We start from the raw sequence: 24,723 nt of genomic DNA, 5'->3' as shown, positions 1-24,723 counted from the left end.
AGAACCTATTGCAATAAAACGGCAATTTCATACTTTAACCCCTAATAATATTTCTGCAAGTATACATGTTATAGTTTAGTTGTTAGCTTGTGTTTGCGTACCGTCTGACAAACAGTCAGACGATCCGTCTGATGGACAAATGGTAACCATAGGCAAGTTCAAATCTAAAATTATTAATTTAATTATATCACATGATTGTGTTATAATAAGTAATTGTTTTTTATTATTAATAATAATAATAATACATTTATTTCAGACATAACAAATCCATTGAATTACAATAATGTTAAATTAGAATTAAATAATATATATAGGTACTTAATTATTAATAATTGCAATCCAATGTCTCAGTATGGACGAGTCGCAACTACGAGCTATAGCAGTTATAATGCTATTAGCACTCTCTGTCTAAGAGAAGAAACCCTATTTTTAGGCACAGCAAGAAACCCGTCCTTATGTGCTAACAAAAACATTTCAGATGCACTACAATATCTTGGCAATTTAAACATAGCTCTAAATACATCGCTATATTGAACACGGATGGCATGTACGCTTGTTTGGTACAGTTAACCCACAACCTACACGTATATAGTGTCTGACAATACGACTTAAAGAGCGATTTAGCTTGATCTGAACAGAGTGCAAATCTCCTGGCCAACATATTACCACGAATTGCCAGTGCCCTCCTTTCTCGCTCAATGTCATCATTATCACTAAGACTTTCAATAACTATATGACCAAGATAACGGAATTTATCCACCCTAACCAACCTACTACCATTCAGACAAAATCAGGTACAAAATCTGGTCCATTTTTGTATTTGAAGACCATAAAAACTGTTTTATTAATATTATAAACCAAGTCATGTAACTTGGCATATTCTTCGCAGATGAAAAGCAGTTTCCTCAACCCTCTAATTGAGGGGCTTAGCAGCACCATATCATCTGCATAACTTAGATTATTAACACTTCTTCATCCAATATGACAGCCAATATGACTGCTGCTCAGCTCTTCAATGAGCCCGTTAATATAGAGGTTAAACAAAAATGCCAACTCTGTTGACAAACGTGGCCGAAAACCAAACTGGCCATCGTCCAGGCTAAACACATTTGCAGACGCATATTCAGAATACCATCCAAAACCTTTGTTAAACTACAGCAGTTGTCAATGATATGAGTTTGTAATTTGTAGTCGAAGATATGTCACCAGTCCTATTTTTTTTTATTAATGTACATGACTAATATGTTTTTCACTTCTCATGCTCTTAAAGTTCGTATTTATGCTGAGTGTAGGCTGCATAAAGTAAGATTTTATGCTCTAGTGCATAAAAAAAATCACATTAAATATGTCTCATTGTTGTAATTTTACATTCAATTTTAATTAAATAATAGTTTATTTGTAATATTGCTGTTTAATTTCCTCGCAATCGAAGTGAAAAGCTGAGTGTATAACTCCTTCATAAAACCCATTTTGCCCTCGACTTAAGTATACTCGCCTCGGATAAAACACGCGTTTTATGCACTTGTTGTACAATGTACTATTTAAGCACTAATGTAAAAAAATTATACACAAATAAGAGGCCTAAAATGCAGGTACTTAGTTTAGGCACTAATCTAATTTAGGCGGCCAATACATTATTACGAGCAGAGTTGTAAAATTTGATTGTATTTTTGTTATATTTATGATGATTGTACAAGATTAAGGTTCTTTTTTTGTTGTTTATTTTATTATTATCATAACTTCCTCTACATTTGTTTTACTTGTATTTAGAGTAAGTCATAATTAAATAAATATTGTTCTCCTTTACAAAAGTAATTTTGTTTTCTCTTTTTGTCAAAGTCAAAGGACACAAGAGAAAATTGAAAGGTAATAAATTTGGGCCCCGATACGAAACTAAACTAAACTTTCTTATAAATAATTTAGAATCTTCTTAAATTGTTTTTAAAGTACTTTCGATTACTTTACAACAAGGATTTCATCGATAAATAATTTCCATTAACTTAAGTTCCGGGAAATGTGTAAGTCATTTAATGTACTTAGTTCTCGGAAGTAATTTGGGGGATATTGAAAGTGAAAAGCAATGTAATATATTTACAATGAAATATGTATACCGAAGTATACATGGAATATTCATTAATATAATATTATTAGTGCTACGAAAGCTTATAAAAGTAATGAATTATGAAATTATTCTGTCTTACATTCAATAATTTGGCAAATCTACGGCTGTCATTCCATACAATACGAGTATCTATACAATGTCTAGACAATGTGTATAAGACATTTGGAAACGGGAATAAACACGTTCACAAACGCATAGGTATTTTTCACACCTAACTAGTCACTGGCCGTGGTCACGGGCTGACTGAAAACTAGGAAGGTCGGGAAACTAGGTAGTTGCGAAAAATACCTATTCGTTTGTGAACGCGTTTATTCCCGTTTCCAAATGTTAGTACAATGCAATGCGAAAGTTCAAAAGTATATAATGTGTATAAGAATTTAAAAAATATGAACTATTTTATAGGCAATCCTAAAGAAGCCCGGTATTGTAAAAAATGACGAGGTATTCTATAAATATATGTAAAAAATTAAAGACTATGAAGTCAGAGAATTTCATTTAAAAATTCGGACACGGTATAGCACATTTTATTGGTCAATAAATTGGTTAATTGCTTTTTAAATAGCGTAAGGTTTTCCTCAGACATTTCGGAACATTATTGAAATTTTTCGGCGCCATTGAAAAAATACTTTTAGGTAGATAGATAGAACGTGTATTCAGCACAAACACAAACAGAAACAAACATTTACAAATATTTCGTAAAATATAACACAAAAGCACTTATAACATAAATTAGTACACATTTGATAGAAACATATACTGTGAGAAAATCAAAATTTTGTACTGGTTATACCTATTTACAAAATTTTGTGCCGAAATGGACCAGACTCAGCATAAATACTATAGAGCGTGAGAAGTCAAACAGTGGTGGTTTTTTGCCAGTACCATACGGTGAGCTATCTCAACCCAGTAAGCCATACCACCAAAGTACATAACACGCAAACACATACACCTAACACTGAAAATTATACATGCATCAGGTATGTATGTTGAATGCTATGTATTAGTGTGTTAAATTACTAACCAGTAACAATGTAAGTAATGCATGTAATGTAAGTAACACAAATAATGTAAGTTATTTTTACAACATATTACATTGAATTATAACAATAGTCACCAAATACGATCATATTTGGAAATGCAGATTTTTGGATTTACAGGTATTTATCTCTCGATCAAGGAAATATGTATTGACTAGCGAGGGTTATTATCTGTACAGACCAGTGTAGAGTTACGTATACATGAGGCAACTCGTTTGTACCACTCGCTTAGTTAGTTTGTCACAACACCTCATGTCATAAAAATGTCCCACCTCATACCTCACCTCATGTCATAGCCTCATGGCACAGCCTCACTCGTATCACACTGCTTCGAATTCAATAAGTGCAACACCGCAATCGTTGCACTGCCTGCTTTTTAGCTGATTGTACATCATATGATCATAGGGTAAAGCCGGGATAGATGCCCCACTTTTTGAAGGTGCCTAATTTAAAAATTATTAGTTTACCATGAATAATTCCTATGGATATAACTAGTTTAATCTTTTAGATCACATTAATACTCGATTTTATTGATCTAACATTTACTGATTTTGAAGAAATTGACTTTTTGCAAACCTAGTTTTTTGAGGATAGATGCCTACCTATATGGATAGACGCCACACAATAAAAATACTAAGAAGTAAAATTCGGATTTCGGCCTGGACTCTCAACCGAAAGCGCGATTCTGGCTCTCAAGCATACTGTCCAATATTACACTGAACGTAAAACACCGGTGTTCGCGTGTTTTCTGGACCTCTCCAAAGCCTTCGATCTCGTTTCCTATGATGTGCTTTGGAGGAAGATGGAGGACAGGGGAATGCCAGCTGAACTATTAAAAATATTCCAATATTGGTACAGCAATCAGACCAATCAAGTTAGGTGGTCCAACAGCTTCTCTCAGGCATACAGGTTGGAATGCGGCGTGAGACAGGGGGGATTATCGTCTCCAAAGCTTTTTAACCTGTATGTTAATGATCTGATAGTCGAGCTCAGTAGCATGCGTATCGGCTGTCGTGTGGGGGATGTTTGTGTGAACAACATCAGCTATGCGGACGACATGGTGCTGCTGGGCCCGACTGCGAGGTCTGTTAGGGAGATGTTGGCAGTCTGTGAGGTATATGCCGCATCACACGGGCTAATTTATAATGTTAAAAAAAGCGAGTTCATGGTCTTCAAGGCCGCTGGTAGATGTCCAGAGTCATTTCCAGCTATTTCGCTAAATGGCATGAGGGTAAAACAGGTCTCTCATTTTAAATACCTTGGACATATTCTTGCCGACGACCTTAAAGATGATGACGACGTCGAGAGGGAACGCAGGGCTTTGGCGGTCCGCGGGAATATGCTGGCCCGCAGGTTTGCCTGCTGTACGGACCAAGTAAAAATTACGCGTTTTAAAGCGTATTGTCAGGGTCTGTACACGGGCGGCTTGTGATTTAGCTGTTCGCAAAGGTCGCTGAATTCCCTTCGCGTCCAGTACAACAACGTGTTCAGGATGATATTGAGACTACCCCGGTACTGCAGTGCCTCTGTAATGTTTGCTCTATCCCATACAAGCTGCTTTAATGCGGTCTTGCGGAGAAAGGTAGCATCTTTGGTTAGTAGGCTCCGGGGTAGTGACAACATCATTCTGAGAGTTGTTGCAAACGACCACAGAGCGCCTGTACTGAGGCATCTCGTACGGACAATGATTCCGCACGAGATGCCTCATAAGTACATGACATTTTAGTTTCTAAGTAATTTATAATTTATAATTTCATACTAACAATAGTCTATAAGTTTGTTTTCTTTATTTTTACTAACACCAATGGATCCTGTTATCTGAGAAATAAATAATTTGAATTTTCAATTTGAAAATAGTAAAATTCATAATAAAAAGTTTTATTTGTAATCTTTAATATATTATATATACTTAGTACATCTTTAATAATAAATATATACGTATTTAAAGTTACTACCTACTTCAGTTCGTATTTTTATAGCTATCAAAACATTCAATACAAAAATGTTCGCTGTTTGAACTGTGAATAATTTGTCTTTTTGGTACTTTTATTTACTTTTAAGCTATTATCATTTACTTGTCTTTTCACTAAAATAATGTAGTTTTTATTTTCTTTTCCTAACTTTCTTGTCTTGTCCTTTGCCCCTAAAGGTCCGCGGAACCTATACCGCGAAAAATCGAGGCGACTATCCTATTCAATATGGATAGATGCCCTTTTATTATATAACTAAGCTATATACAAAAGAGCAATTATTGACACCTAGGTGCGCAGTTAATGAACAAGTGTATAGTTATAATGAAAATAAAACGGAGTTTATTATAACTAACAAAGTTATGCGACAGTAAATACTTGCGTCTGAAATTTTGAACCGTTTATCGTGTTCTTCGCGGAGATAAACGCATGCACAAGCCAAACGCGTCTGTTCCACACGAAGCCCTGCAGGAACTTTGATGAGTGGTGTCTGTACTCATTATTTAAACTAATTATTCTTTGTTGCGATTTGGGGAATTTGGGTTTTTTGAAAACGAGGCACCTATCCCACTACGGCATCTATCCCGGTTTTACCCTACTACTATAGTACTAAATAAAATTAACATTTATTTTTACTATATCATAACACTTAAGTCATCCAATTGCATGATACCACCTAGTTATGAAAATGTGCTTAATATTCCCTGTCTGTTGAGTTATTGCCGTAGGTGTAAACATTCTTACCACTACCTAACCTCATTTGAATTAGGACTTAGTACCGCCTTATTTTTTCAAATGAGGTTCTCCCTCAAAATCTTTTTAATTTCATGTCCTACCCAACACTAGTACAGACAAAAGATTTTTTTTATGTATTCACGCTTAATCTCACGTCTTTTATGCATGTTACGTTGTTATTTTACCAACCGGCAAATAGCAAACCATATAATTGAAATTGGTCACGTCTAGAGGTACATTTGCAATACTAAAAGAGTATCCTTAGCATTGTAAAACGTATGCTATAGCGGAAGGACTTAAGTCTCTTTGTGCCCAAATTACGCTGACTTTCCCTACTTTACATTCAGGATACAGCTTTGTAGCAGAAATAAATTGGGCATACATTGACGGATTTTGAAATAAAATTAAACGAAAAAAAATATTTCGGACAGTTCAGTTACATGTCCATATGGGGTTAGTAGGTGCTTAGAACTATGTTAATAGAATGAAAAGTGTTCATTTTCATGAAAAAGGATGGACATCCAATACTTAAGAATTGGGCTGTCCATCTTCTCTGCTACTCGCTGTGACCAATAGGGACGCCATTCTTTTGTGAACGACTTCCTGAAAACCATCAATCCTAGCCTCCGCGAACATTCCCGAGGTGCTACAGTGTCGAGGCAGCTGCAGCCCTAATGAATAAAAATGGATTTGTATTATTTACTACATAGACATGTGGTCACAAATTGATACAGGGCACAATTATCACAATTTATATCTACATAGCCTTATAAAACTATATGAACGATAAAGTTTTGTTGTACCCGTATACATTTTCATATTATACTATATGCGCATTTAATTAGCTTTTAAGTTTTACAGGCCATTTCGGACTGGTGATGAGTAAGGTCTGAAGAATAAAAAAAATGCGAGAAATTATCGAGTTCTTAGGTTTTTGCGATTGTTACACATAGGAAATGAAACTATTTTTCCGGATTTATATCGCGAATATTTTGTTTTTTTAAACAAACCCACATTTTGGGCCCTTCACAGGTCTCATGGGCACGGTTGACTGAGGTGGTACAGTCATGAACCAGTTATGTCTAATATTAATGCAAACCACCCTATTTTATCACTATAGTTACAAAAAGTTATTAAATATATGCCTTACTTTTAATTTTACAAAGAAACATTCCAATTTACGCTACATTATGTTTTACAAATTATTTTATTTTAACAATATGAATATTTATTAAGTTAAATTTATTATTAATTAATAACGGAAATTAGAATAAATTAAAACATATTAATTAGTACTGCAGTCTTATGTCTGTTTCGGATTTTTCATCAGAGGAAATACTGGATCCCACACTGGTGGTACGGAGAGTTTGTTTGTTTGAAAAACCAATCTACGCAATTTAAGTCTGGGAAAAATAGTTTCGTTTCCTATTGCGTATAGTGTATATAAGTGACGAGGCGTGAAAATTTTCCTTATTAATGCCTTAACAAAAACTTATTTTTTCGTTAAAAGACGCCTTACGCTTATTACACAAGATACAAATGCATTTCACTACACTGGTTAAGTTATTCTAAACAAAATTCCCCATAAAATGTAGCAAATTACTTTAAAAGCCATAATAAATAAACTTTTTTCATAGGGACACGAGCAAAAGCAACTATTGCGGTTTTAATTTTTAATTGCAACTACGAATTAACACGAGTGCGCTCTTACGTGTCCTTGTTAAAATAAAACATTCAGGCAAGCATTGTATTTTTGTAACCCAATTTACCATTTATTACTTTCAAAAACTAATAACCCAAAACAAATGTTACACCTGGCAATAATTTTGACATTGAAACTAACTAGTAGATCTTTAAAAAATAAAACGAGCTGTTGTTAAAACAACGTTTAAATTTAGGTGACCACTATTTGACAATAAACCGATTTTTACGAGTTATTGGACACCATTTTTATTAACATTTTATAGCAAACTTTTGCGAATATGTGCGTGTATTTATGTGTGAGCGCGTGGGTGTTATTACTGAGAACTGTGACGGGATGCCGCCAGTTTGACTTAGAACGCGTGCTATGATTGGCTGTGATCTAATGGAAGGCCATAATATTCCGTATTAATTAAGTAATCTGTGCTATCAAGTTCTGGTTACTTTGCGTTTAGTATTTGAATATTTATTATAAACTGTACAAGTTTGTTGAATATTTATTAAAGTCTGTACTGTTTATTAAAGTCTTTTGATAATAATTGGAAAATTATAGGGAAGTCGGCGGGAAACGACTCATATAAACGCGTCCCCACTACTTACGGTGGGTTTTGTACCTACTACCTTCATGATCAATAGCATGTAATTTGTATAGTCACATTAAGTGCTGTCAAATTTAAATTGTTCATTATTCAAAATAAAGTAAGAATGTTCGTACAAATAAAATTCAACCTAAGATTGATGAATGAATAAACTTATTTGGAAAATTGTTCATTCAAAATTTTTGTGATCATATGAAAATTACTCGTACAAAACTGTACATAGAACTGAAATTCTGTTACATTAAGACTATTCTTTCAAATTAAAAGCCGTTAAATTAAAATTGATCATACAAATTAAGTGCAATAAAATTAAGAACGTTCTTACAAATTAAATTCGACTCAATCAAGATTGATGAATGAATGATTAAAATATAATTTAAAATTTAAAGATATAAATATAATTTAAATAAAAATATAATTATAAGATTTTAAGATATAAATATAATTTAAAGATAACTTCATTCAGTTCTTTGTAATGCAATGAAAATGATTCAAGTGCTATGAAATTAAGTTTATAATTTTAATTATTATTACTATTGTTTTAGTTCTGGACTTAAACATATTTTAATTACCTCGACGTTTTGGACGTATTGTAGCGTCTATGGTCCCGAAGGGACTGAAGAGGCCGGTGTCAACGTATTCTAGCCGTACGAGTTTTTCTAACTACCCGCACTTGGTATTCATTATTAATTTATGCACTTAGGGTCATCAGTAGACCTACACACAATACTCGCGATATATTTTAAAATATGATTGTTAAATTCAAATTAGGGCAGTCAAACGAAAGTACGAGGAACTAAAATGTTTTTCTCTTAAATACAAATTACGTTATAAATATTAATACAAAGATCGAACACTCAGAAAAAATTCCTTCGATCCGGTCGGATTCGAACCGACGTCTTCTTGCATACCGTGGCAGACGCTATACCAACTAAGCCACGAAACGAACCAACGGACCTCACGAATTTTTCTATGTGCTTGCGTCTTGTCTTTGTATTTGGTTTTTCAACGACTTTTTAGTCGTAGCGCCATCTATGAGAAATCTATGACAGATTTATCACCCAGTTAGTACCTTTACAGCTACCAGTCCTGGCGAGAGATGTCGCTATTCACTGTATTAATTAAATTTTTATTGAATTGATATTCAATTATTTTTTGTGAAATTACTCCACTAGTTTGTCACAAATTACGTCTTTGCCAAAGCTATTTGTTATCGTAGCTTTTCCGCACATTTTCGTTACGCCCCGTATAGTTAGATTAGTTAATTTCCAGGGTTCAATTATTAATCTAAAACTATTTAGATAAACGATTAAATTAAATTGTACCTCTATGTAATCCCATAAAATATGCGTATCGTAATTACTTGCACTTAAGCTATTAGAATTGATGTTTGTAGAACCCAATCAGCTGAGTAAGGTCTGAGAAAGACATGTGTCGCAGTTATTCTAAACCATATTAAAACTAGATGCTATAAATGATTTGCGCTATAGGCACTGAACGAGCGGGTGCAATTCCCGCCAGGACCAATTTGGGAAATTAACTTTTGTTAATTGGTTCTGATCTGGATGTTCTGGGTAATGAATTAATCCCGGTGCTCTGGTTGCTCTTGTGGCACGGGAAATACGCTAGTTTGAGATCAGTTCTTTATTAATATTATTAGGCCATGTGACGGGACGAACAAGTCGTACATTTGGTCGTAAGCTATACGCCTGCCTATAACAGTTCCAGCTTTGATGATGATGAATGATCTTTACATAAAACTGAGACGACCAGCACAAAAAGAAATTGATAAATTTCATTAGAGTTCTTAGGTTTTCGCGATTGTTACACATAGGAAATGAAACTATTTTTCCGGATATAAATAGTTGTTTGCATTAATATTAGACATAACTGGTTGAAGACTGTACCACCTCAGTCAACCGTGACCATGGGACCTGTAAAGGGCACGAAACGTCGGTTTATTTGAAAAAACAAATATACGCGATTTAAATCCAGAAAAATAGTTTCATTTCCTAAATTTCATTAGTTTCTATGGACAACTCACGCTTGACCATAAAATTGACTTTACTAAAATTGTTTTCACAAAAAAAGACTTAATAGTTCCTAAGACACTTTTCTTGTCTCTTCTGAGGTTTTGGATTTCTGTATGTTATACATCTAGGTTTAGAAAAAGACGTTAGTCCAATTGTAATTTCTTTTCAAAGCTAGAGACGACTCTCTAACACTCATACTTATGTAACTTATTGGTGACGATAAGCTCGAATCTATTTCATACTTTGCCTACCGGCGCAAAATTGCTTGTCCGTCAATTTTTTACAGAATGTATTTCGATGAGTGTGACCATGAGCTCAATCAGCTTATTCCGCTCGACCCCTTTTACTATCGGACATCCAGATTTATGACGGGATATCATCCCGACTTGGACGATATTGCCTTCAGGTTTACTAAGCGCGTTTCGTCATTTTTAATTATGCACGCTGCACAGGACTTACCTGCCTGCGACTATCTTTTCCAGCACATAATAGGCATCTTCTTGGCGATCTCATTTCACCGTAAACCCTATCTTTTAGTAGCCAATAGCAAGTCCCTTTACTTTCGTCAGTTTTTTTAATAACGCACACACTCAACGTAGCCCCGACTAGGGAAACCCTGTGTCGCGGGTACCATGGACACACACATAGACAACCATAAATTACACCTAAACTTACGAGATAAATAAATGCAGACCATATAAATGTTTCTCCCGGCCCCGGAATCGAACTTGGGACCTATGCGTGGCAGTCCGGGAGTTGTGGGACTGAAACGACGCTCTACAAATCCGAGGATAGCCGATTATGGCGGACAGTTTTTTTCTAAATATCGATGTGTTATATTTAAGGCCTGATATTTAATATATATGTCTCTATCATAAATAAAGAAATTAATAAATCAGCAAGCAAAATAAAGGTGAGCAAAATGTTTACCCACATGACGTTAGAACTAAAGTATCATCAATGAGAGGATATAGTATTATACGGCTAGTATAATACTAATGGATGTACCTACGAACCTAATGCATTCACATGTTCACGGAGACATATCATCCAATAATGTTCTGTAATGGAACCCATTTCAATGTCGCTGACGATCTCGGAAAGGTCAGCCTCAAATTAAATAAATGTATATGTATAGTTATGTATAAATAGTTCAGTTATATTTTTTAAAACTTAATTATTACATTTTTTATGAGTTGTTTAGAACCTCCGGGTGGAATCATACTATGAAATTCTATAGCGCCTTTTTTAACACGCTGTATTTTTTCATTGGAAAGTAAACAGATTTTTTTTTAAATTAACTATGTGCCGAATAACTATATCAATTCATTTCAAAGTGCGATACTGTACGTGTACTGTCAGCACCAGAACAACAGAATTCCATCCTAGACCCTAATCACAAAATCCATCCAATACGACCAATCCAAATCGATTGAATTGAATTGAAATTGATCCGAGAAAGAAGAAACTGAATCACACTGATTCATTGTTTTTGTACGTGAATACAGACTATTAAATGCTATGCATATTCTACAAAGATGGATGACGTCATCATCAACAACCGATAAACGTTACGTGAAGGGTTGATCTCTTATGTGAGGATTTTCATAGTTTAACACGTTTTCGAACATTTATTTTTATTGAATTATGAAATTGCTCCTCTAGTTTGTTATAATTATTAATAACAAAGATTGAACATTTGCCAGACACTATGCCAACTAAGTCACGCGGATCTTACGAATTTTTGTGTGCTATAGATCTGCAACAAGCACAGGCTAAACCCTCGAAGACGTACTGGTTTCTTTATAGTGTTGTTGCTTGTTCTTAAATCAATTAATAATGAGAAAAATGTAACGACATATTTGGAATCTTATTTATAAATTTTCCTTCGGATTTAATACCTTTACCATCTACTATTATTACAATTAGTCAACATTGAAGATTCATTTTATGATACAGTAGAGATTATGGAAAAATTCAGTTTTTGAATAAACTAAACCTTCTAACACTACAAATTCTAAACATCTGTCCATAATTTGATTGATTTCATACATTGTAAAGATCAAAGAAAACGTGCATAGATGTATCGGAATATAAATGTATATCTTATACTTCGTGGACCTAATGATTGAGTTGGACCAGACAAAATGGACTTACAGTTTTTAAATACAAGGTACAAAATTAAAACAAGAGAAAGCACAAAAAATACAATACCAATCACATAACACTTAAAATTAAAACCACTAATATCCGCTCACGCGATACATGCAGCCGTAGACGCATACCACACCTAGAGCTGCCGGTGATGATTTTATACCGATTTATCGGATATCGAAGTTACAACAGGTAAAAGAACTAATACTAATTGCTATTTCGGTAACTACTCTAGCAAACCATAAAGTTTTTAATGCCTGGGTCTGTCATTTAAAAAATATAAACAACTTCAAAAATACGTCACGACAATCGTGTGTGTTATTGTTTGGGCTGGTGATTTCGGTGTTTATTTATTAAAAACATACCGTAAGTAGCGTTTATTAATCTTACCCTGAATAAATAAATGTTTACAAACTATACTTTAAGGAGTGATTTCATGGTAAACGTTAGAACCACTCAAACGGAATATTATCATATTTACCCAAGTACACCAAAAATTTCATTAGTGCTTTTTAAGTGCAGGATTTGTAGTGTATTATTGCATTTTATTTGAGATGTTTTTGTTGCAGTACGGAGGGTATTTCAGTATTTCAGTTTTTCTGCATTGATCAATTTTTATTTATAAAAACTTGTGTTTAAACTGAATCCTTTTCTAATTTGCGAAACCAAATAGCCGCCATTTTGCGGTAGGATGAGCGCATCGCGTGAGCGGATATAAAACAGTATAGGTACTCCAAAAAGTCAACAAAACCACCATCTGTAAGCTTACAACCCTTTGAGACAAATTTAGTAAGCTCAAAAAGAATAGATCTACTGTAGGTAGTTGCAGAATTGGATAGCCCGCAGATTGTCCTGGTTATAGCGTCAGCTAAAGGTTACCATATTATTATAATATTCAGGTTTCCATAGTACAACAAATGTGAAGACGATCGAACAAGTGAAATTAAAATAAATGAACTCGGTGGAGCAAAGAGACTTATTAACAACAACTCTCTTGTGGAGTCGAAGCAAAACCCGGACCATCGCAGAAAAGTGAGATACATTTCGGGGAGTTTACGCTGGAAAATTTTTCAATTTACTTCCATCCTCACCGTTGCTCCTTCGGTCGACTATCCGGAACATCCATCCTTATGTCGTTGATGTACCACCCATTCGCACTAAGCGCTAATTTCTGATGCGTACAGCAAAGGAATGGGATACTCTACATCATCATCATCTACGGCATCTGAGTTTCCTGGAAAGTACAATTTGGAGCTATTCAAGGCTAGAGTAAATAGGCATTTTTCAGGTAAACGCGTACCAACATCGGTTACATCGTCGCTTAACATCAGGTGAAATTGTGGCCAAGCGTGTGTTCTTTATTTATAAAAAAAAATTATATTATGACTGAGGCCCCTGACCCAACTGGGAGAAAAGCTGATGATCTTTAAACAGCTAAACAGATGTTCGTCAAACGTACTTACCTAAGAACTATCTCCATTAAATTGAGATCACATTTCAAATCAAATTAAACATAAAAAAATATTTTAGACATTGTCCATGTCGTGTTAGTTACAGAGAATGTATAAGCCTATGTTAGTAAAAAGGTTGTCATAAAAAAATATATATTAAATTGTGTACTAAGCGTCTGGAACCCATGTGTGTGAAGTTCTAGTGCTTAAGAGCGCGTTTATTCGACAGGAATTTCATCGTGCTCACCCCGCACGGCGCGGTCGAAGAGCGGAAAGGACCGCTTGCGTCTAACTGTCATGGCAAAATACGCTCTATTTGTAAACAAATTTTTACGTTTTAACTTATATGAGCGCCACGCATCAGGGAGGGAGTTCTCATGCTTATTATCGGACTGAGGTTGTCAGTACGCGCCTCCGCGAACATACCTGATGCACTGCAAAAGCGTGGCATTCTCTTTCTCAATCTTTGAGATTAGTCATTCGTTTGGGGGCTACGATGACACAGACTGACAGATGCACAGATACATAGACAAGGCCTTCAAACTTAGAACTCCCCTTTCTTGCGTCGGGGTTTAAAAATACGTATGAAAGGATCCAAAAACAAAGGTAGTTGAATTTGGAAATATAGTCAATAACAACGATATCTAGGTACTAGCGTACTAGATGCGTCATTCCATACACTCACTGTGTTTCACTGATGTGTGGTGAAGACACTACACTTCAATATCATAGATTAATAAGCAACAGAGGTACTGACTACACAATAATAGAGTAGGGATAATATGAGTAAAACAGTTACTATGGTTACCTATTATAAATTTAAAAATATAAAAAGGACATAACGTCAATAATTGTACTGTATTTTTTTTCTTTTACTTAGTTAGTTTTTCTTTTTAGTAATACGATATTGTAAATAGTAATCAGTGGGCCCTTGGGTACAAGCATAATTAACTGTATTATGCAACTAATAGAGACTTTGCTATGGGCTTTACGTTAATTCCCCAAATATGGATAAATCTCATTGGTAAATAATCAATATTATCTGGCGCCTAACTCATTCCCAATAGATATAGACAGTCACGTCTATCCACGGTACTACGGTATTAATACTCTTTGACAAAATTCAACACTATCGATTTCACTATCACTATCGATAGTGTTTTGTTTGGAAAATGTAGTCGAATGTTTTTGTCTATAGATTGAAGTCGTTGGTCAATGACGCAAAAATATAAAAATGACTTGTCTTCGGTTCGATACAGTAGACAAAAATAAAATGACACAGAACGCTCGAGAACAATTTTAAGTGGCTTGAGAGAAATCCTTTGTGGGCAAATAGAAATCATGAGAATGCCTCAAATAAAACAAAGACGAAGGCAAAAGAAATTAATTATATGAAATAAAAAAGAAATTAGGTGCAAATGAGGAGAGATAGGCAAAAAGAACAAAGGACTAACCGTTCCGCAGTATAGACAAATGACAGGTACGTCTGGCAAATGATGACCGTCTAACTTTTTCTTTCGCATTATCTGTCTAAAGTCACGAATTGTGAAAGAACTTTCGGGTTCTTTCTCTTAACCTTCTCGTTAAGTAAGAAAATACAAGCGCTTTTCTAATCATAGCCAGCAGTGATGAACTAGTTGGAACATTTGCTCTCCATACAGAAGACCCTATTTATTTCCCCTGGGCATGCACCACGGAAACAAAATCTTTGATGACTCCGGTAGCAGTTAACATTGTTAGAGCCTTGTATTCCCAGCAGTACCAATTTGGGTAATTATTTTGATTGATTAGTTTGATTGTTCTGGGTTGTAGTTAGAATTTCTTAGTTTGAAACCATAAAATTGACGTTGTTGTCTGACACTATTACACCAATATAAACACCTAATCAATATTGGCCATTGAGATGCATTAAGAATCTCTTTAGATAACACTATGCCAATAATTAGTAGCAGAAGAGCTCCTTGTGAAAGAGTTAATGCAAATTATGCTGGTTTTTGACGATAAGACGTGGGTATTTTGTAGTTTAGTCGGGGTGGGCTGGTATATATTGAGCTGATCTATATGTGACGGTGGTATGTAGTTGTGAGAATTTCAAGTTTTATTTTAATAACCTTAGAATAATAACGTATAGAAATCTAGCCCGCACACGCTAAGTGAGGCAAATTGAAGCGCTCCCAAAGGGCCTACACGAGCGAGCAGGCCTTCAGTGCTCAAGGTCAGCTTGCACCGCGAACAGCTCCAGAATTTTAGCTAAAAATGACGAAATGTGCGGTAAATGAGTGTAAAAATACGTCAGACAAACATATTATGTTACTAACATCACATTCCACAAGGAAGTTACGCGTTTCAACTTGTACTTTTATATAAATATTCACTAAAACTGAAAATTAACGTACTACTAAAACTAGCCTACATGAATTTGATTTTTGCCTCACTTGTGACAGTTCGTTTGATATGAAACTATCATTCTATGCGTTATTATTCTAAGTTAATAACATCTTTATTGCAAAATACCCAAAAAATAAGTACAGAGATAAGCCTAGCTCCAAACTAGGATCCCCTGTACTATTGGTAGCTAGGTCTTACGTCCGTCAAGTGTGTTGCCTAAAAAAACAATAACTTAGTCTACTACAATAACTAAGTATGTTACAATAAGCTTATAATTTTTGTCCTGTCTATAATTACCTGTCTGTAATTTCACCAGCACCCTTACCCTTCAAGACTGGAAGACAGTTATGCTGACATTACTGCTTGGCGGCAGAAGTAGGTAAGGTTGGCAGTACTTCCCTGGACGAACTCTGTCACAAGGAGCTACACTGCTACTAAAATATGAATGGTAGAACACAAAGAGAGGTGGTTCACATTTAATTTTGGTACATTCATAAATTTCTTATAATCCTGTTCAGTTCCAGTTAATAAACAACAAAAAATAACCAACTTCAGTACCAACAAAGAACAAAAACATTTAAAGAGAATTTTATAAGCCGGATAAGATGCATTGATATTAACAATAAAAATAAAGTCACAAAAGCAAGGAGGATATAGAGTCACAACTGCTTGGCTTGATGACTCGCAGGTATACAAAAGGTAACAATAGCCTACCGTACCTATGATGATACGTACGCGAATAGTGCAAACCAGGGTCCCAAGTTATTATTTTAAATCATCTCAGTTGCGTGTCCATAGAGTGCCAATTGTAGGATTTTGTAAATTTTTATTTTATTTTTCATAATACAAAATGACAGGAGGAAGAAGTCGTGCGCCTAGTAGGTAAGCGACTCACCTATAATAACTCATACACTCATAGCTCCGCACTAGGGAAACCCTGTATCGGCAGGTGTCATGGACACCCACAAATTGCACCCAATCTCACTAGAGAAATAAGTATAGGCCACACAATATATTATTATACAATAGGTATATTTATATTTTGCTATTACTTTTACGATCTATAATATAATACACAGCTGTAACACAATGTACAAAGAACACATACACAAATATTTAAGTAATTTATTTTAAGTTCTTTTATTTCGCGACACACACGTCAGTCACTCATTTCGGCTCAGGGCTCATTGAAAACCAGCGTCAATCAAATATGACTGTGGCTTATGCTGAATGATGTCCTTTTGCGTACGCCACAACCACACATATGACAGTACAAAATTTGTAGTCATTATATCTTTTTTTTTGCTTTTTGTTTCATTTATCTTATTTTATGTTTTTTTATTGTATTCTGTATTTTTTTTATTAATTCTTTTTATTTGGTTTTGTTTGTCTATGTTACCATTTTTTGTTTTTTTTTTGTATCTATGTGTTGTGGCGTTGCAATAAATTCTATTCTATTCCACAAATATTTCATGGTAACCGTTCGACCACAGAGGCAGTTACGTCCTGCATCATAGTTGCCACTAGCTTTTAATCGAAAAGATCTTAGGAGCATTGTCACTGTTCCCGGCACCCTGAGACATAAGTTGACAAGTCTCATGTGCCTGTAATTTCACCTGCACCATTACCCTTCAAAACCAGAACGCAATAATACTCACATTACTGCTTGGCGGCAGAAATAGGTAAGCTGGCAGTACTTTCCTGGACGAACTCTTTCCCAATTCCCAAGTTTTGGGATAAAAGTAATTGAAAAACTGTAGAGCTTCACTTGAATACCAAAATTTTGCAGATTCTCTGTAATACTTAAAGGGAAATATCTTTATATAAAAATTATTTTCAGTTAGATATTTCATTCTAAAATAATAATAATAACGCACACACTCAACATAGCCCCGCACTAGGGTAACCCTATGTCGCGGGTGCCAAGGACACACACATAGACAACCACAAATTACACCCAAACTCACGAGAGAAATAAATGTAGGCCATAGAAATAAAATCAGAAATCGATCCTGGGACCTCTGTGTGGCATTCCGGCATGGTAACCGTTCGGCCACCGAGGCAGTTGTAGCATGTGAAGAAATGCAATAGGACTTAGTTACCACACTGGTCTGCCGCGCATAGATCCCGGGTTTGAGAAATATTTATATTGCCTACATTTATTTCTCTCGTGAGTTTAGGTATAATTTGTGGTTGTCTATGTGTGTGTCCATGGCACTCGCGACATAGGGTTTCCCTAGTCGGGGCAACGTTGAGTGTGTGCGTTATTTAAAAAAAACTGACGAAGTGACGATAATATGTCAGATTTATTAGCATTAGCATTTTAACATAGCCCCATGTGGAGTTTTGTGCGTTATTATTCACATGTTTCACATGGTAGGTGTAATAAAAACATATATTTTTAATACCACATCTGATATGCGTATAATATAGATCTATATACCCTTAACGAGACTAATTATAACATAGCATTTATAGCTACTACTACTAATTTCAAAGCAAAATTTATAAACACAATTTAATAACAAATCGTGTTGACCCTTTTGGGACGTTTGAGAACAACACCGCAAGTGAGGACGGAGAAGGAGTTTTTTTCATGATACCGATTAAGAGTAAGTAAGAGATAACTCTGTCCATGGCGTTTTGGAGTATTGCTTAAAGATGAACAGTTTTGTATTTAAAGCCAATACTTAATTTCGTCCCTAAACATCTACGTCAATTGGTCGAGCGGCTTGGTGTATGGACTGCAAATTACGTTTTTATTATAGCGACGGGACGAACAAGTCGTGCATTTGATGGTAAGTACGCCTGTCCATATCATTTGCCGTGCCACTCTGAGCTTTAATTTGCAAAGATCTGCAGGGCACTGACACTGCGCCGTCACACTGAGACGTAAGTTAACAAGTCCTATGTTCCTGTAATTTCACCAGTACCCTTTACAACCGAAGCGCAGTAATGATCACATTATGGTTTGGCGGCAGTAGCAGGCAAAATGGCAGTACTTACCTGGACGAAATCTTTCACAAGAAGCTCTAATACAGACTTAATAGTTACGCTCTACTGCTGCGGTATATGTACAAGTAATGTTACAGTAGGTAACATGATAACCTAAGAATGGTAATTCGGTTAAATCTAGTCAGTACATCAGGGAAATCAAAAGGAAAACAAGAGGGAATAAACACTTTTTTAATATTAACGTAGATATTACTCAGAAAGAAATATATCTAAGGATCAAGTTTTTTTTAAACATTTGATTATATACGTATATTTGTTTTTCAAACAAACCGACGTTTCGGGCCCTTTACGGGGCCCATGGTCACGGTTCACCTCTCGCGCAAGTCGCGCCCTCTTGTGCTTAGGTTAAAAATGTACTAACGTTCTTTAGACTTAGAAAGAACACATTTAACATCTTAACTAAATTATAAAACCGTGGTAACCTAATGGTTTTATCCTACCACCTCTCAAGCAGAGTGCGTGGCTTCGAATCCGGGTTTGCACCTCTGACTTTTCAGAAGTTATGTGCAAAATTTTATTTGGAATTTACTATTAGCTTTTCTGTGAAGGAAAACATCTTGATGAAACTTGCATGTCAAAGAAGATTCAAAACGTGTGAAGTCCCCAGTCCGCATTAGACTATGACCTAAATCGTCATATGAGAGGAGACCCGTGCCCACCAGTGGAACGTATACATGATGATGATCTACCAAGATATTCATATACAGACCGGTCATCGAATAGGCACATAGCCTGACTTGCCCATTATAGGACTTCAACTGATGACACTTGCGGCCAATAGCGTCAACAAAGCTCAACTCTGCGAGGTCCTCCAACATAGCTCTCGCGACCCGTTAGAGTGGTTACACACGGCGACTTATAGCGATTGCATAGACACAAATGTGCGATTGCATCGATGCTTAAAATCGCGCACGTGTAACCGATCTTTGAGTTTACAAATCGGACACCCTAATGGTTCGCAAGAGCTTTTTTTGTGAAAGTACTCCACTAGGAAATGAAACTATCTTTCCGAATTTAAGTCGCGTATATTTGGTTTTTCAAACAAACCAACGTTAGAACTTGATAAGTACTCTACTAGTAAATTTTTTAATTGATACATGTCGGCAACGAAAAAAATAAATGTAAAGAAAGGTACCTGGCTCAGTGAAGAAAGTTTCATAAGTTCCTCATATGTGGCGTTGACTGCAAAGAAGCCTTTAACGCCCGATATAAAGATCTGAAACAAGCACATAGAGAAATTTGTAGAGTTGTTGTCCCAGTCTGTAACTCATTTGGTAAGAGCAGTTGCACCCGCGTGGCAACAGACGCTAGTTCGGGTCCAGTCGTTCTCTCCCTTCGTTTTTGTTCCGCAAATGTGCGAGGTACATACAGGGTTACTTGTAAAAGGGTTGTAACCCTAACTAGCCGTGAACAGGTTCACGGCAATGAAATGGGAAACTTCCGGTCCACAAAATTTATTAAAGAAGTAAAGTTTTAAGAAAGGCTGTAACAATATAAAGGTAAATGTAAAAAAAACAGGTATAACAGTATAAAACACTCTCTACACTTTGTTATTAAGGCACTTACCCCTAAATGGGCCAAGAAACTGAATTACAGAAATAGATACATTAAGGGTGTAGACTTATAAATTATTACACATGATTAGCTTATTAACAGCTCTGACTGTTGTGGCGGTCGAGCTGGGAGTGACCGTGGTACGAAAACAAAATGAGAAATTGAAGGAAGATGGAACAATTCAAATTTAAAATTTAAATACAAGTAAAATAAAAAAAATGATAAGATACAAGAGGAGAGAGGCGATACAAAGAGGTGAGATGACGGTGTAAGGAGGTCACACCGTCACACTTGTACAATACTAACAACCTCACAGGACTATATTACTAACATTATAAAAAACAACTTTCTTTCCATGTCTTTTAATAAATCGTTGCATTTTACTTTCCCACATAAATAAAGCCGCCAAGCAGTAATGTGTGCATTACAGCGTTCCGGTTTGGAAGGGTAAGGGTGCTGGTGAAATTACAGGCACATGGGACTTATCACTTTATGTCTCAGACGGGCGCAGTGGCAGTGCCATAATGTCTTTGCGATTTAAAGCTCTGAGTAGCACTGCAACTGTATGAATAGGGTTTCGCTTACCACCAAGCGAACGACTTGTTCGTCCCATCACTTGGTATTATTAAAAATAAAATGAAGTAGATCGCTCTAAACGGTGATAAATCAGTGCGGCAGGAAATGATAGGAGATCTAAAAAATATCAGATTATTACAGATATACAGAAAAAATATTATTAGAAGTTTATTGTTGAAAAAAATCATGGAACAAAATATTGTTGTTTATGATATTACATATTATTAATATAATCCTGCGAGGTTGTTTGTAGTTAACAAATAACTATGTACAAATTTAGATAAGAACTTGCTAGCGTATTTTAGGCTATATCTATTGTAAGTGATGACTGGCTGGTGGTATTACAAAATTTATTTTATCTTCAAAATATTTAACCTAAGTACTAACGGACCGCCTTAAGCTTTCACAGGAAAAAAACATTTTAATAATACTAATAATTATTCCGCTCTTGCTAACACTGAGTACTTGCACAGACACAACCAGGCAGCCAAAATATTACACCAAGAGCTCGCTCTCAAGTACGGACTAGTGCAACAGAGGTTGCCATATTACAAGTATTCGCCGGAGCCAATACTCGAAGATGACCGCACCAAAATCTATTGGGATCGATCTATTATCACGGACAGGACTATTCTTGCGAATAAGCCTGATATTGTGATATTGGACCGATCGCAGTCGAGGGTATTTCTTGTGGACGTGACCATCCCGCATGACGAGGGTCTCGTGAAAGCTGACACCGAGAAACGCCGGAAGTATCTCGACCTGGCGCACGAGATCACCGACATGTGGGATGTGGCCTCCACTGAAATAATCCCAATTGTTTTGTCCGCAAATGGGTTAATTCCAGTCAGCCTTTCTAACAGCTTGAGGCGGTTGGATTTCTGTGGCGTGTCGCTTCCAGCACAAATGCAGAAGGCGGTCCTGCTCGATACGGCACGTATTGTTCGCCGATTCTTGGAACTGAGTCCCTGACCCCGGCCGAATGTGCCATAGCCGGGAAATACCGCCTCTCCCATTTAAAAATTCAAAATTAGTCTTTTAGGCCTTGAGAGAGGCGAGAGTTTAAAATAAACATAATAATAATAACGCACACACTCAACATAGCCCCGCACTAGGGAAACCTGTGTCGCGGGTGCCGTGGACACACACGTAGACAACCACAAATTACACCCAAATTCACGAGAGAAATAAAAGTAGGCCATACAAATATTTCTCCGGGTCCGGGAATCGAATCTGGGACCTCTGCGTGGCAGTCCGGCATGGTAACCGTTCGGCCACGGAGACAGTTAATACATTGATGTTTCAAAGTTTAGGAGACTCGTAATTAAGAAAACAACGCTTATGTGCTATATATTGTGAGAAAATTGGGTTTACGACCAATTATTCGCGCTTCGTTAAAACCTATCTTGTAATCAACGTAAACAACTAGTACAAACTTTGTTGTGCTGCTGCAATTTCCTTTTTTACGATCTGTACATTCGTGCATAATTTATGTTCAACAGTAAGCTCCCGCCTACTCGTGTACTTCAATAGTTTTTATATTAAATAAAAACTATTGAAGTACATAACGAAATTGTGGATCATATTGTATTTATAATCGCTTTCCACGGAATTATATAAATTCTGTTTTAATGCGATTCACCAGAAGAGAAGCGGGAAAAACTGTTTTGCTAGATCAAAATGGTTTAGGTGTTTACTATTAAAATAACGTTCTTATAAAAATATACGACATAATATACACCTTTTTTTTTAAATATAAGTGCGCATTTGACCTCCATCATCTCACCTGATAGAAAGTGATGATGGGGTCGACGATGGACCTTACACACCCAAATAATACTTATTCGCTCTCGCCTTGAAAAATCCAAGTTTAACGTTCAGGGAATAGGTCTGCATGCAGGAAATTTCACTCCGTAGCCGTATAAATGTGGAAGCGTAACACTTCGTACGAATCTTTGGAATATCCACAACATAGGAGTGGAACCCAAGCCTACGCTTAGTCCCCCGGTGATGGAAAGGGAAAGGCGGAATTAAATCGTGTAGTTTCATCGCACACTCTCCGTGATATATCCATATCCTATAAAATACCGATAAGCAGGCAAATTTACGGCGGTATTCAAGCTTAGCCTCCACTAACTCCGAGTCACCTATAAGCCTCTTGACACGATTGTCAATTGAATCCAAAGTGGCCAGTTGTTAAGTAGCAGAGCCACCCCAAAAGTGGCAGCAGTACTCCATTCACGACCAGACTTGTGCTTGGTACAGCTGAAGCAACTGTCCCGGTGTAAAGTAACGCCTCACCCTGGAAAGGATGCCAAGCTTCCTTGTTGCATTTTTGGTCATGGATTCAATGTATCTGCCGAAGTTCAAATTGGACTGCTTGCCGTTGCTGAAATGCTTTTATTTTGTCCGACGTATGAGAAGAAGCATTATCGTGGTGCAAGAGAATGCGACTTCTTGGTCGCCTCTCGCGAGCGAGACAAACGGTGATGTACCATTAAACATTCACTGTTGTTTGTTCTTATAGGGCAACAGAGCAAACATAACCCGTTGTAGAGAAAAAAACTCGCTATCATCTTTTAGCCTACACTTGTGGCTTGTTGCAATTTTGTTGGTCTGTTGTCACATTTGTAGACCCATTTGAACGAACAACAGCGTTTGAACGCCCGTGGTCAAACTTTAGCAACATTTGTTTGCACCAAATAACACGAACCCGTTTCTAGTCTGATGTAAGTTCGTGCGGTATTCAGCGACAACACAGTTTCCTGACTTGCAAATGCTTGTACAATTTTTTTCAATTTGGCTCATACCGATCTCTAATTGTCCACGAATCTCCTCGTAGGTCAAACGCCGATTTTCTTCAATGAGTCGCTTGTTAGTAGCCACGTTTTCATTATTCACTGCAGTTGACAGACGACTTTCACGAATCTCATCATCATCTAGGCGAGCACAGCACTGTTGTGGAGAAAGAGAACTTTTAAAGTTATAAAAAAATCATCGCTCTAAAATTTTTACGCATTAAATTCATTTTCAATGCGATACGTACAATTCAACTGGTCATATTTAAAAAATAACAAGTAATTTCCCGCCAAAAAATATGGCATTCGATCTTAGACTATGGAAACTAAAGGACATGTTATGTTGACATATATAAATGAGATGTTACAAGTATATGATGCATTTCGATGTTCAAAACATAGACATGTTATTGTCTTTGTTTAACTATTGCGTGCCGTCTTAAGCCAAAAGAGATAGCATTACATTGGTCTGTGTCAAACACGGGAATCGAAAATACGTAACGTCATCTTAAATGCCAACCGCGTCCATTTCGCAGTACATGAGGTACATGATACGGTTGTCAAAGGGAAGTACATGACATGTCAAAACA

General features: G+C 36.2%; 1 protein-coding gene across 2 annotated transcripts in view; it reads right to left on the bottom strand.

Annotated features, from left to right (window-relative positions):
- Positions 1-20,426, bottom strand: part of LOC113234060 (prolactin-releasing peptide receptor-like) — a 108,572-nt gene extending 88,146 nt beyond the window's left edge. For both annotated transcript variants that reach the window (XR_003310769.1, XM_026469296.1), the window contains exon 1: positions 20,341-20,426. The gene's annotated coding sequence lies outside the window, so the exon portion shown is untranslated. The remainder of the gene's footprint in view (positions 1-20,340) is intronic.
- Between the last annotated feature and the right edge of the window lie 4,297 nt (positions 20,427-24,723).

Source organism: Hyposmocoma kahamanoa, unplaced genomic scaffold (genome assembly GCF_003589595.1).
Source record: "Hyposmocoma kahamanoa isolate Upper Pololo Valley unplaced genomic scaffold, ASM358959v1 81, whole genome shotgun sequence".
NCBI classification, from domain to species: Eukaryota; Metazoa; Arthropoda; class Insecta; order Lepidoptera; family Cosmopterigidae; genus Hyposmocoma; species Hyposmocoma kahamanoa.
Note: the sequence above shows the minus strand (reverse complement) of the source record. Positions and strands in the feature narration are given on the sequence as shown.